The sequence below is a fragment of the Lissotriton vulgaris genome, chromosome 3_1 (assembly GCF_964263255.1).
Source record: "Lissotriton vulgaris chromosome 3_1, aLisVul1.2, whole genome shotgun sequence".
Classification (NCBI taxonomy): Eukaryota; Metazoa; Chordata; class Amphibia; order Caudata; family Salamandridae; genus Lissotriton; species Lissotriton vulgaris.
Genome location: NC_141689.1, coordinates 123,315,754 through 123,328,147, shown reverse-complemented (window position 1 = coordinate 123,328,147; position 12,394 = coordinate 123,315,754).

Sequence of the window (12,394 nt, the reverse complement as noted above, 5' to 3'; positions counted from 1 at the left end):
CCCCTCTGCATTCACTATGAGGTCAGAGATAAAAATACAATTCAAGTCACTGAGTTAATATACAATAAGTTGCACAGTATATGTTATGCCCTAGGGACCTCACAAACCATATACTAAAATAGTGGTATAAGAACCACAAGAGAATTAGAAAGCAGGCATGGGGCCTGTGGAATCGCTTAGGCTACTAAAAACAACCAAAGGTTAGGAAGTAGGAGGCCCACAGGAAATGCGTGCAGTGCCTAAACACAGGCGCTGGTTACCATTGACTTTCTATGGGAAATGTAGAAGTTACAAATATACAATTTAAGGACACTTCCGGATGGACTACGATGGAACCCTTTTAAACTAAGACACTTTGAGAGTCAAGACCCATGGGAGCACTGGAGTACTCGTGTTACCTCACCCAGGGAAGGTGGGTGCATGGATGTCTTTTCGTGTCGGGTTTCATCGTCGTTTTCAATGAAGAGCTGCAAAGAAGTGCTGCAGGCGACCAGAGGAAAAGTGTCCGGGGGGATCCAAGGGTGGATCGAAGATCTGAAGAACCTGAAACCAGAAGGGACAGAGTCTGGGTCACTTGCCAGTGACCAGGGCGGTGATAGGAAGATGCTACCAGATGTCGGTGATTTCAGGTGAAGATGTGAAGTTTGTCTCTTCAGCCACGAGGATCAAGGGGCATCGACGACAACCATGTTTTGATAAAGCCAAACCAAAGTTAGCATTAACCGCGAGGATTATAATGCATTTAAGAGTATATGGTATAGCTATGTCATAGAATAGCTATAAGGAGATGGTTCTGAAAGCTTCAGAGGGGCTCAGCTCATACTAGGGCACCCTCATCATATAAAACCAAGCACTCTGCCTCCAGGATTGTTAAGGCCTACCATAGGAGTGACTTATAGGTGTATATGTGTCTATATGTATATATAGATATAGGTATACTATATCTAAGTAAGGGGTGATTACACCACCTTACCCAGTCTGTGTGAACAGATGTGGTGTCAGTTTGGAAGGCAAACCAGGGGTGGCACAATACATGCTGCAGCCCCTGGTAGGTCTAGGGTGCACCTATGCCCTGGGTACCTATGGTACACTATACAGGGGCTCACAAGGGTGATCCAGTAACCAATCTGGTATGTACTTAAAGTACATGGTATCAATTTTATATGGAAAGCAGATAGACTGGGGCCTGAATAGCAGGGTCCGAGACAACTAAGTCGAAAACCAGCAAAACACCTGGAAAAAAGTGGGGGTAACCATACAGTCAGATTCCACCTTCCTACACCTGCATTTCTAAAGTGATGTGGCAAAATAAAATGCACAATTTCTCCAAACCGGTAGAGGTGGATACATTTATTCAGGAAGTGAAATTAGGGGATATAAGTAACAGATACAAGGCAGGCAGCAGAAGGAGGCGATGATGAAATAGGTCATTTGGTTCCCCTCCGGCATTAGCTCAGTAGGCAGCAGGGATGCCTATAAAAATACATATTCCTGGGTGGGTTTCCAAGGGAGAGTGCACAAGTGGTGGGGAGCAGAGGGAAAACATTTAAAAAAAGAATTTTGTCCTCAAGTCAGTGATGGAGGGCCTGTTATAAATTACCAAAGAGAAGGCTTATTGGGATACCAAAAGAGGAAATTGAAGAAGTATGAATAAGGAAACTCTGCTTATTCTTTGTTGGAACGTGAATGGGTTGGAAATTTAAAGAAGGTAGAGAATGATAGTGCAATATGTAAAAGACCAAAATGCCCAAATAATTATGCTTCAGGAGACTCATCTTCTGAGACAAGTATGCAAGGAATTCTTCTCTAGACAAAGATGGATAGCAAAGTGGATATCAACTGACCAAGCTCATCGGACTAAAGGGATAGCAATAATATTAAAGCCAAACTCTGAGATCGAGCTAATTAGGAACAGAGCAGATGAAGGCGGGCGTTGGATAATTGCAGAGATTAAAATACCCCCTGTGACATATACATTAGCAAGCTATTGCGGCCCTAATATAGATGATGTAACACTCTGACAAAGCTCTTCCCTAACTTGGTTGATTTTCATTCTCCCATTTTTCTTGGTGGAGATTTCCATGTCCTATTGAATAACGATATCGATATGCTGTCAACTAGAACTTAAATTACCTCCCCAAAGATGAGGGCATACATATTGGATATGATGGAGAACTTTAATCTTTGCATCGTTTTCCATAGCATGGAGGGCAAACATAGAGGTTATTCCATTCATAGTAAGAAGAACAGGCATTTTTCAAGAATGGACTACCTGTTCATGGACAAGAAAGAAGTGAAGTTGGTAGTCGGGATGGATAATTTGCCTATACTTCTTTCGGCTCATGCAGCATTGTTATTAAAAATTGAGAGAAAAGATATACGTACAATCGGTAGGTGGACAGCGAACAGAAGAAATACGTCACAGCCCGAGAAAATAGAGAAGGTGCATTGCAATACTGAGGATATTTTATCTTGGAACCAGGGGTCAGCCCACGTGCACTTAGTATGGGATATATATAAGGCATGGTTAAGCGGTATTGTTAAAAATTTTATAGTAAACTGGGCTAGGAAATAGATAAAATACCTACATGAAATAACGGAGGAGATAGAAAACATTGAGAAGCTCTTAAAAGATAACAAAGGCTTGGAAGGAGTAAGGGAAGAGTAGGCAGATAAGCTGGAAGGTTTATGCTTGATGTTTGGAACTAAATTGGAGGAGAAAGTAATTCAACAGTAGCAGGTAAGCAGATCCCGGGACATTACAAAAGGAGAATGTTGCAGGAAGCTTTTAGCATGGAAAGCAAAGTTGGACAGAAATTTGATAGGGAAGATTAAAGAAGGGGAGACTGGGCTCATAGTGGAGGAGAGTGAAAAAATCAGAGCTGCATTTACTAACTTCTTTTAGGTGCTATATACAGAAGACCTAGAGGTAACAGAGCATGAAATACAAGGTTGATACATCACACAATATCACGATGAAGCCCAGCTTTATCTAAAATTACAAATTTACTATTTCTTTGGCTTTGTCTGTGACACAGCGCTCCGCTGCCTTATATACAAATACGACATACATACATACATATATGGTAATTCATGCCACTATATGTTAGGTTAGGTGACTGCGTGTTATGTTTTGCCATTCAATGGCTTGCTAGGCTATGATGTGATCACAGCTGCCTCTCTCTCACTTTTGCCAACCGCTGAGATACCAGACAAGGAAGAAAAGCAGGTAATGTACATTTTTCATCTTTTTGCATGCACCAAACATAAATATGTGTTGCTTTATTCCATGAATAAATGCTGATGGCACTTTTTGTAAAAACCTTAAAAGGATGGAAGACAAGCCAAAAACTGAAAATTTTCCATGTATTCATCAAAATAGCATTCTGACTCTAAGGCTTATAAGTTCAGTGCCTCCTTGCAGCTAAACGTATGTTAGGCAAACATCAAATCCTGAATGTCCCATAGGTTTTAAATGTTCAACACAGCCAAAACATGTTGTTTTGTGTCAGCTTGTGTTAGGTGGCAGCCAATACTGCATCGTGGCCCAGAGCACTAGCTGAGGATCAGCCTTTCCAGCAGCAGCAAAAACCTCCCAAGCAATGAGGACAGACAACATGATCAGCACAGGAAGCCCAGTAAAAGATTCTCTGGCCCATGAACCAGATGCAAGCACATAGATCACCATAATTATCAACACAGACAAGTGTTAAGTTATTATGGTTCATGTTTTGTTATTCAAGGTGATTTTGAATGACATAATGTTATTTCATGCTATTCTTTGCATTTTTATTGTATGTTTCTCATAGAGCTCAGTGTTGCTTTCAATACTGTGTGACATGTAAAGCTGTCTGAAAGACAGTCCAATCTGGGCTTACAAGGTACACCCTCTCAGGGATGGTATCTTTTTTGAGTGATCGAATCTTCCAGGTTTCCTCGGTGAATGACACCTCAACGTGTTTGGCCCTCAGCTACGGGGTTCCCCATAGCTTAGCCCTAAGCCTAGCTTCATTTAATATCTATGTCCACCCTCTAGTGGATTTGGTTGAATGTTTTGGTCTGACTTTGCTTTCCCATGCAGATGACTCACACACTATTTTTTCTTTTCCGTTCACTCAGGATTTTAATTCTGAGGCCCTAAACTCCTGCCATAACCACATAGCCATATGGATAAACAACTCATTAAAATGTAATGGTAAAAAAATGAAGTTATGTTGTTGGGGAAAAATCAGTTCTTATGTGGCCCTCAGCATTGACCTAGAAACCTGTGTGCTCTCGCGCCCCAAAAGCTGAAGAATCGTGGCTTCCGTTTGGACAGCACGTTGTTGATATAGTCACAGGTTGTGAAATTGGCCGCAACATTTTGCCGTGTTGAAATGGCAGAAAAAAATCACCGGGCTTCTTCTAATTCCAGCACAAAGGACAACTGTTCAGGCCCTCATCCTGTCTAGATTAGATAATTGCAATGTCCTTTATTTATGAATTCACGAAGCTTCTATGAGAAGGATGCAAGTGGTCCAAAGCTCGGCAGCCGGGCTGCTTTACATGCTCCCCAAAACTGAATCAGCCTCCTCTCCGTTCAGGAAGCGGCACTGGTCGAGAAGAGGATACAATTCAAGGTTCTGTGCTTTGTGCACAGAGCCAGATCAGGAGAGGGCCCTTGATATCGTCATAGTCTGGTGAGACTCCATCAACCGGCTTGTGCCCAATGATCTAGTGATCTTCCACTGTGCATAGTTCTGAAAGTGAAACAGACCCATATGAGGAGCCATTGTTCTGCCTATTTGGGCCCAAAGCTCTGGAATGAATGGCAGCTTGCTTTGAGAAGGGGTACTTTACTTTCCGTTTTTTGGAAACAGCGGAAGACCTGGGGCCTCATTTATGAAAAGTGACGCATTGCTGCAAGAAAGCAGCTATGCGTCACTTTTCATTGTGCTCTCCTTGTGACACCAGCGATGCGTCATACTGACAGTACGACACATCATGTCGCAAGGAGTTACAGATACATTAGTATTTCTGATTGTCGTGTTCTATCTAGGACCCCGATCAGTATTGTGATCTATGCCCCTATACGGCTATCATCCATCCATACCCCTATAATGGCATAAACGATCAGAGCCATATTTCAGAAACTCGCCTCTGCAGCTCATTACAGTATATGACACAGCAGAAGCCACTATCTAAGATTCCTAGATTACACACCGAGTTCTTTCAACAGATAAAACCCCCAGTAACCTGGGAAAGCCCCGCTTGCTATGTTTTGATTAGTAATAGAACTCTAATGAGCACTGTAAGAACGACCGGTTCTTAGTGACATCTTTATTGACGTCTTATGTCCAAAAAACTTACGTCAAACAAGGCACCTTCCAGGTATAAATATTACCAACGTTGCCTTAAGCAAACACAGCGATGGTGGTGATAGAGAATACAGGAGCAGAACAGCTGTCCCTTGCAGAGCCCAGCAGATGCGAGAAGCCCACGGATGCTGCCCCTCCTCCTCCTTGACGCGCTGAGAAAGACGCTGTCTTTTCTCCTGCCGAGAAAATCCAGCCCCGGCGTTTCCAGCCTACCCTTGCGGGTGACTGGGATATCGAGTCCTGAGAGGAGATACAAGACCTCCAACATTCTATTTCAGAGGTACAGTGTTGACTAAACCCTTAGAGAGAATTCTTGCAGCAAACTCTTGGCAAAACCAACTTAACTGAAACTGCTACTTACTTACTCCCTGCCACGTATTAGGCTTAGGTCAGGTACACTGGGGTAGGCGAAGTTAGAAGCACCAGTTGAGTACGTTAGCTAAATGTATATATGAATGTATATATTTTATTCATTTTAACCATTGTATGGCTAAGAAACCATATCAATGCTTTTACAGTATTATTTCGCAATCCTCCTTTTACTGTACGCACTTTTTATAATAACAAGTCTTGCAATTGTGGCAATTCATTTCTCTTGCATGACAAGAAAGACTGTTCAATAAATAATACCTTTTATTGAAAACGCCCGTCTCTCTATTCTCTGCATCCTGGTGAAAGTAATCTGCACAACTTACTGAGTGAAATAGCTGTCTATTGTTTCACACGACTCTAGAGATTGACTCTTATTCTAAGGAGCAAAGTTGTCATGTTTATGTGGTTGTTGGAAAACTGAATCCCTTCTTGGCTGAGCCAGGGGAGCTGATCACTTCCTATTCACTCAAGAAAGTTTCCAGTGACCTCTGAGCTAGTTGGTACAAACCCAATTAAGTTTAGCATAGTCAGTAGAGACCTGGAAGACCGCACTTCTACGTCTACACTGCTATTTATGTTATTCCAATGCGCAGGGCCTATAGGGAAAATAGGAACTACACTACATGATGTATCTGTAATCGCAAAAATGACGCATTGTCACAAAACTCTTGCAACTCCAGCAATGGTTCATTTCACATGGGCAAATCCCATGATAAATGTGCCTGCGTCAGTCTTAAGCCTGCCATGAGGCAGGCATAAGATATGTACGCATTTGTGTCCTAAAAGTGGGGCAGTGAAATCCTATAGACTTCACTTCATTACTTCTACGACCCTTTCTTGCTTGGGAGCGCCCCCCCTGCATACATTATACCTGGGGCAGGTATAATGTGGTGCAGGGGTTTACAAAGAGACGCATCTACCTAGATGCGTCACTCTGTAAATATGGCGCAACATGGCACATTTTTTACGTCGCTGGTGCGTCACGAAAAATAACGCACTGGTGGCGCAAAAGTGAAGCAAATGCCATAAATAAATCCCCTGGTTGTTTTAGATGCACACTCTGGCTGCACTCCAACTTTCTTCATGCACAGGAAAAATCCAAGTGGGGGGATGTTGCGCTATAAAAGCTTCAATAATATTAATATGTTTTCAAGACTATTTCTCCCTCTGTAAGGTCAGCACATGCTCCCCAGGAAAGTGGGATCATTTGTAAGACTTTTACATGACATTTGCAAATAGAAAATGCATGTTGACAGCGGAATTAAATAGTGTCTTCCTCCCCAAGGTCATCGTTTTCAGGGCCAAAGTGAACCCTCTTCTCTGTTATTGTTATAGCTTCATCGAAGGGAGTGTAATACATTCTTTGAACGGATAAAAAATAAAAATGATGAAGATACCAGAGCAGTAAGATGACGTCATATGGCCTTTTTGATCCCGAGGTGCAGACTGATGCTGACTCCTCCAAATATCCATTCACTCTACAGGTCCCCCCTCCGGAGGAACTATTGTCCATTAAAAGCAACTTATGGGCGGAAATCAGGAGGAATCGGTCTCTTTCTTTCATGAATAGCTTAAAAAGTCAGTATAATCTCAGCTGAGTTTGGGATAATTCAATAACCAATTGTGCTTTTATATTTGATTTCTTTGGAAGCATACCTGACAAATCTAATCCCTAAACTGATGTCAATCAGTGTGAGCAGAGGGTTCAGGCTTAGCTTTCCTTCCCGACTCGGTATACCCACCCTGGAAATGCCGACATTTAAACTCTTATCCACTTCAGAAGGAGTCCTTTTTATCAACTTATCCGTGTTGCAAAGTACACGAGAAAGCCATTGCTGTGAACATTTCTTTCAAATGAAGCTTCGCGCAATCCTTATCTAAGGAAGATACCTCAGTTTCCCAGGAATGACACATGATCTGTGGGTGGAATGGGGCCACTCCTCTTCCTCCCACTCTCTGCCTTTCAGAGGGGGCTGAGAGGGTATAAAAGCACCCAGGTGTGGACAGAGAGACAGCTGCTGGTTCTCCCAGAGTGACCAAGACTGCCAGTGTGCTCTCAGCCTGAGAGACCACCTCCAGCTTCCCCCGAGAGTGCCAGAGACAGCCAGGACCCCAGCCTGAGAGCCAAGTTGCTGCTTCATCCCACGGTGACCAAAGACTGCCAGGGTATTGTATTATATAATAATCGCATTTATATAGCGCTTAGTCCCCCTAATGAGGCGCTGATGCACTTTACACCGAGCACCATGCTGTCCCCGAACCAAAGGCTAGTGGTTAATCAATTGTCAGTGATTATTGTTAGTTACTGGGATTGATTTAGGGTGCTCAGGCAAACTAGTCAATGCATTCTTTCTAGTTTCTTTGTGGTAGATTAAATTAATAGAAGAGGATACAAGGAATTAAGTGGGGCTGGTAGGGACAGTGAAACTGTGTGTGCATGTGGATGGCCCTGAATTGCAGCACTTCGTCTTGGCATGTGAAATGCCAAGATGCAATCGATTGTAATGTCACCATTGTATTAAGTTTGACCCAGTGTGTGCCTGTCTGTATCCGAGTTCACATATGACGTAATGTGGCAGGAACCCGGATTCAAAGAAGAAGATTGTAAAAAAGAATGTAAAAAAACAAAACCTTTTTGTTTTGAAAAAACATTGATGGAGTCTGTACACTATGTCATTTAAATTGTTCTTATATCTCTTATGATGACTGATGGATGCTGAATTCTTGTCTTGCAATTCATCTAAGTAGTTGTGCCCCTGTGTGGAATATTAAGTGACTGGTCTTCCAGATCCGTGCACCACTCTCTTTGTACTTGGATAATCCACTAGATGACAGTGATAAGTGTGATTGTAGCTGCCTCAGTCTCTTCTTGCACATACTTTGACCCTTTTTATCAACTGCATTTCCCAAAGTCTATTACTGTAATTATTAAAAAACACTTGTGGCAAATACTCCACCCTATTTCAACAATCAGGTAATAAGGGCCTATATTGTTGTTATACCCTGTCTGACGGTTTTTAAGTAATCTATGGCCCTCGTTGTAAATTTAGGGCTAAAACAGAAAATAATAAAAAAAGGAAAATATCTTACTGAAAAAATCCTATTAAAAAATGTGTTTTACCAAGCCTGTGGTGAAGGGTTTTTGAGGACCTGCGGAGGGCTTTGACCAGGCAAAAACCCTCCACCTGCTTTGGTTGTAATATTGCCTTGATATTCGTAATGCGCACACCTTTTTCAGCAAATGAGCAAAGCAGATTTAAAATCAATCTGTGAAATTGGTTTTCTCATCAATATTTCAGCTATGGCAGCGCTTCGGATTTAGGCTGTGTAGATTAATATGATCCTTTATTGAGCCAACCTTTTTATCAACCAAAAATTACATTTCTACAGCCTACGCATCTCAACTATAGCCAGAGTCAATATCAGTGATGGTTTCATTTACACTTCCTGTGTCAATATCCTGGAGCTCTTTCCTGTAGGGACACCAGAGAACGAGGGTGTTTAATCCTGAGGTTATATGGAAAGATTTTGGGGACTTCTGGTTCATTCGTAACACTTTAAGGACCCCTCCTGCAATTTCATGGAAGATGAAAGAAAATGGACGCAAAAGAAACCTGGATATATTCTTTCCCTGAGGATTCAGCTGCGGTCCTTGCAAGTAACAGATGTGAGGCAGCGCGAGGGCGGATTTGCTTATCAAGCATATCGTTTTTGAGTCATTTTCTTCCCGCTGATGGCTCCCACCCGACATGCAGGGTGGACAGGCCTTCAATTGCATCTGGCATTAACCAGGAGGTAGAAAGAAAGTGACCAGAGGGGACACAAGGAAGAGAGAGGGAAATAGAGAGAATGGATGGATGGATGGATAAAAGAGAGAGACAATGAGCAGGAGGAATGGAGGAGGTAGAAAGAAAGTGACCGGAGGATAAACAAAGAAGAGAGAGGGAAATAGAGAGAATGGATGGATGGATAAAAGAGAGAGACAATGAGCAGGAGGAACGGAGGAGGTAGAAAGAAAGTGACCAGAGGGGAAACAAAGAAGAGAGAAGGAAAGAGAGAATGGATGGATGGATAAAAGAGAGAGACAATGAGCAGGAGGAACGGAGGAGGTAGAAAGAAAGTGACCAGAGGGGAAACAAAGAAGAGAGAGGGAAATAGAGAATGGATGGATGGATAAAAGAGAGAGACAATGAGCAGGAGGAAGGGAGGAGGTAGAAAGAAAGTGACTGTGGTAATCACACCAGTGAGTCCACACATAGGAAAGTTCCAAGTAGATTTATTGCAGAGAACAGACAGCTTAAACATCCACAGCAAGCAGGTAGTCTCAACTGATCCCCCTGCTTGCTCACATTCTACATGACATCTTAAACACTCTATATGACCTATGATCATTCTAGGAATGATCTACAAAGTTCTAAGAAAGGCATAAAATAGGAATACAACACACCTCCCACCGAAAAAAACAAAAAAAAAACAACAAAAAAAAATGATAAACCCTACAAGAAAAGAAGAAAAGAAGAAGAAAAAAAACATTAGGAGCAAATATAATCCTTAAGCTTTACAGGAACATGTCTTACGCGAGAACTACTGCGTAAACTGACAGGCAAGGAAGAGCACGCCTGAGAAGCAACATTTTGAGAAACAACAACATGAGGTACACTACTTTGCGAAACAGCATGATGAGCATTAGACGGAACAACCTGAAAAGGAATGTTGTTAGGCAGAGGTACTTGAGAAGAATGCAGATGATCAAAAGCTTCATGAGAACCATGAAAACTAGAATCAGAGGCAACAGGATCTAAATGGACATGCTTCTCATTTATGACATTAGACCTGCAAGCTGAAATGCGCCTGAAGTTCCAGATCTTACCACCCTCAACTCTAACAGCTTTGCTAAAAACTTCTGTGACTTTGACAGGCGAAGACCACCTAGATATGCCTTTAGGAATGATACCTCCAAATTTCACCCTGACCAAATCACCAACAGAAATTTTGGGCGAAATTAATTTCGGGGAACAGTTTTTAATCATTTTGTCTTGGTATTTACTAATACGGTCTCTAATACTACTCATATCCAGCTCTAAATAGCCAGAATCTTTCGTTTTCAGCCACCACGGAAAAATCTTGGTACCGGGTTTCCTGCAACGCAACATTTCAAAAGGGGACAGACCAGTAACAGAGTTGGGGGACATACGATAGGTGAATAAAGTGGCCTGCAGAGCCTTTTTCCACTTCAGTCCACTCCGTAAGGCCAACTGGCAGGACTCCTTAATCACTCTGTTAAAACGTTCCACCTGGCCATTGGATTGTATAGAATAATTCGAAACCCTTTTGTGGAGAATACCACAAGTCCCTAGAAAAGTAGAAAAAACTTCGCTTAAAAATTGAGGTCCATTGTCGGAGACAATTTCTTCTGGTAAACCCTCTCTAGAAAAAACTTCATTTAAAAATTCAACAAAAACTTCAGAATTGACTTTTTCAACAATTTTTAACTCGGGCCACTTGGAAAAATAGTCTACAAGGACCACGGCAAACATATCTTTCCCTGACTGGTAATTGAAAGGACCGATGATGTCAATTCCTAACTTCCTCCAAGGCCCACACACAAATTCGATAGGAGAAAACCCAGAAGAAATAGGTTTGACAGATTTGTCGCTCACAGAACAAGGAGAACAGTTCCTTACCCATCTGTCAACCATAGCGTCCATACTAGGCCACCAATAGTAGTCTCGGATTCTCCTTTTAGTCGTGGACATCCCCATGTGACCTTCATGAGCTAACCTGCAAATGGACTCACGGACGTTGAGGGGAGGGACAATTTTGTCATCTCTGTAAACCATATCATCAATAACTGACAATTCATCTTTAACTTTGAAGAAAGAGGCTAAATCACCGCACAACTTCCTCTCTTCAGGCCAACCAGAGCACAAGAAGGTTTTGACCTTAGCAAGAACTTCATCGTGACACATAGCATCAGACCAAACGCTTTCAGTAATAGAATTTCCTACATCCTTACCACAAATTAGATTAACATCACTAAGAGAGAAAGCAACATCACATTCGTCAGAAGGAAACATGTTAGAAGAATCACCAACAGGAAGACGTGACATACAGTCAGCATGTACATTTAGTCGGCCAGGGACATAAACAACTTCACACCGGTACTCTTGCAACTTGGCAGCAAGACGAGCCAGGCGAGCAGTGAGAGTTCGACCACCTCCAGCAGACAACATGTTGACAAGAGGCTTATGGTCGGTCCTCAAAATAAACTTCGTGCCCCAGAGGAATTGTCGAAAATGTTGGGTAGCCCAAGTGCAAGCAAGAAGCTCCTTCTCTATAGTAGAATAATTAAACTCGGCGTCCCGTAAAGTCCGAGAAGCATAGGACACAACATATTCACCAAAACGGTCTTTTTGCATAAGTACGGCACCAAGCCCTACGTTACTGGCATCTACACAAACAATGCAGCTTTTGTGGACAGAGAAAGGTTTAAGAAAGGGAGCATTAACAATTTTGTTTTTTAAAGAATCAAAAGAGGTTTGTTGTTCTGTACCCCAAACAAATGTAGCCTGTTTTTTAAGCAAAGACCGCAAAGGGTGCACAATAGTAGAGTAGTCTTTTACAAATTTCCCATAAAATTCGGTGAGACCTAGGAAAGACAACAG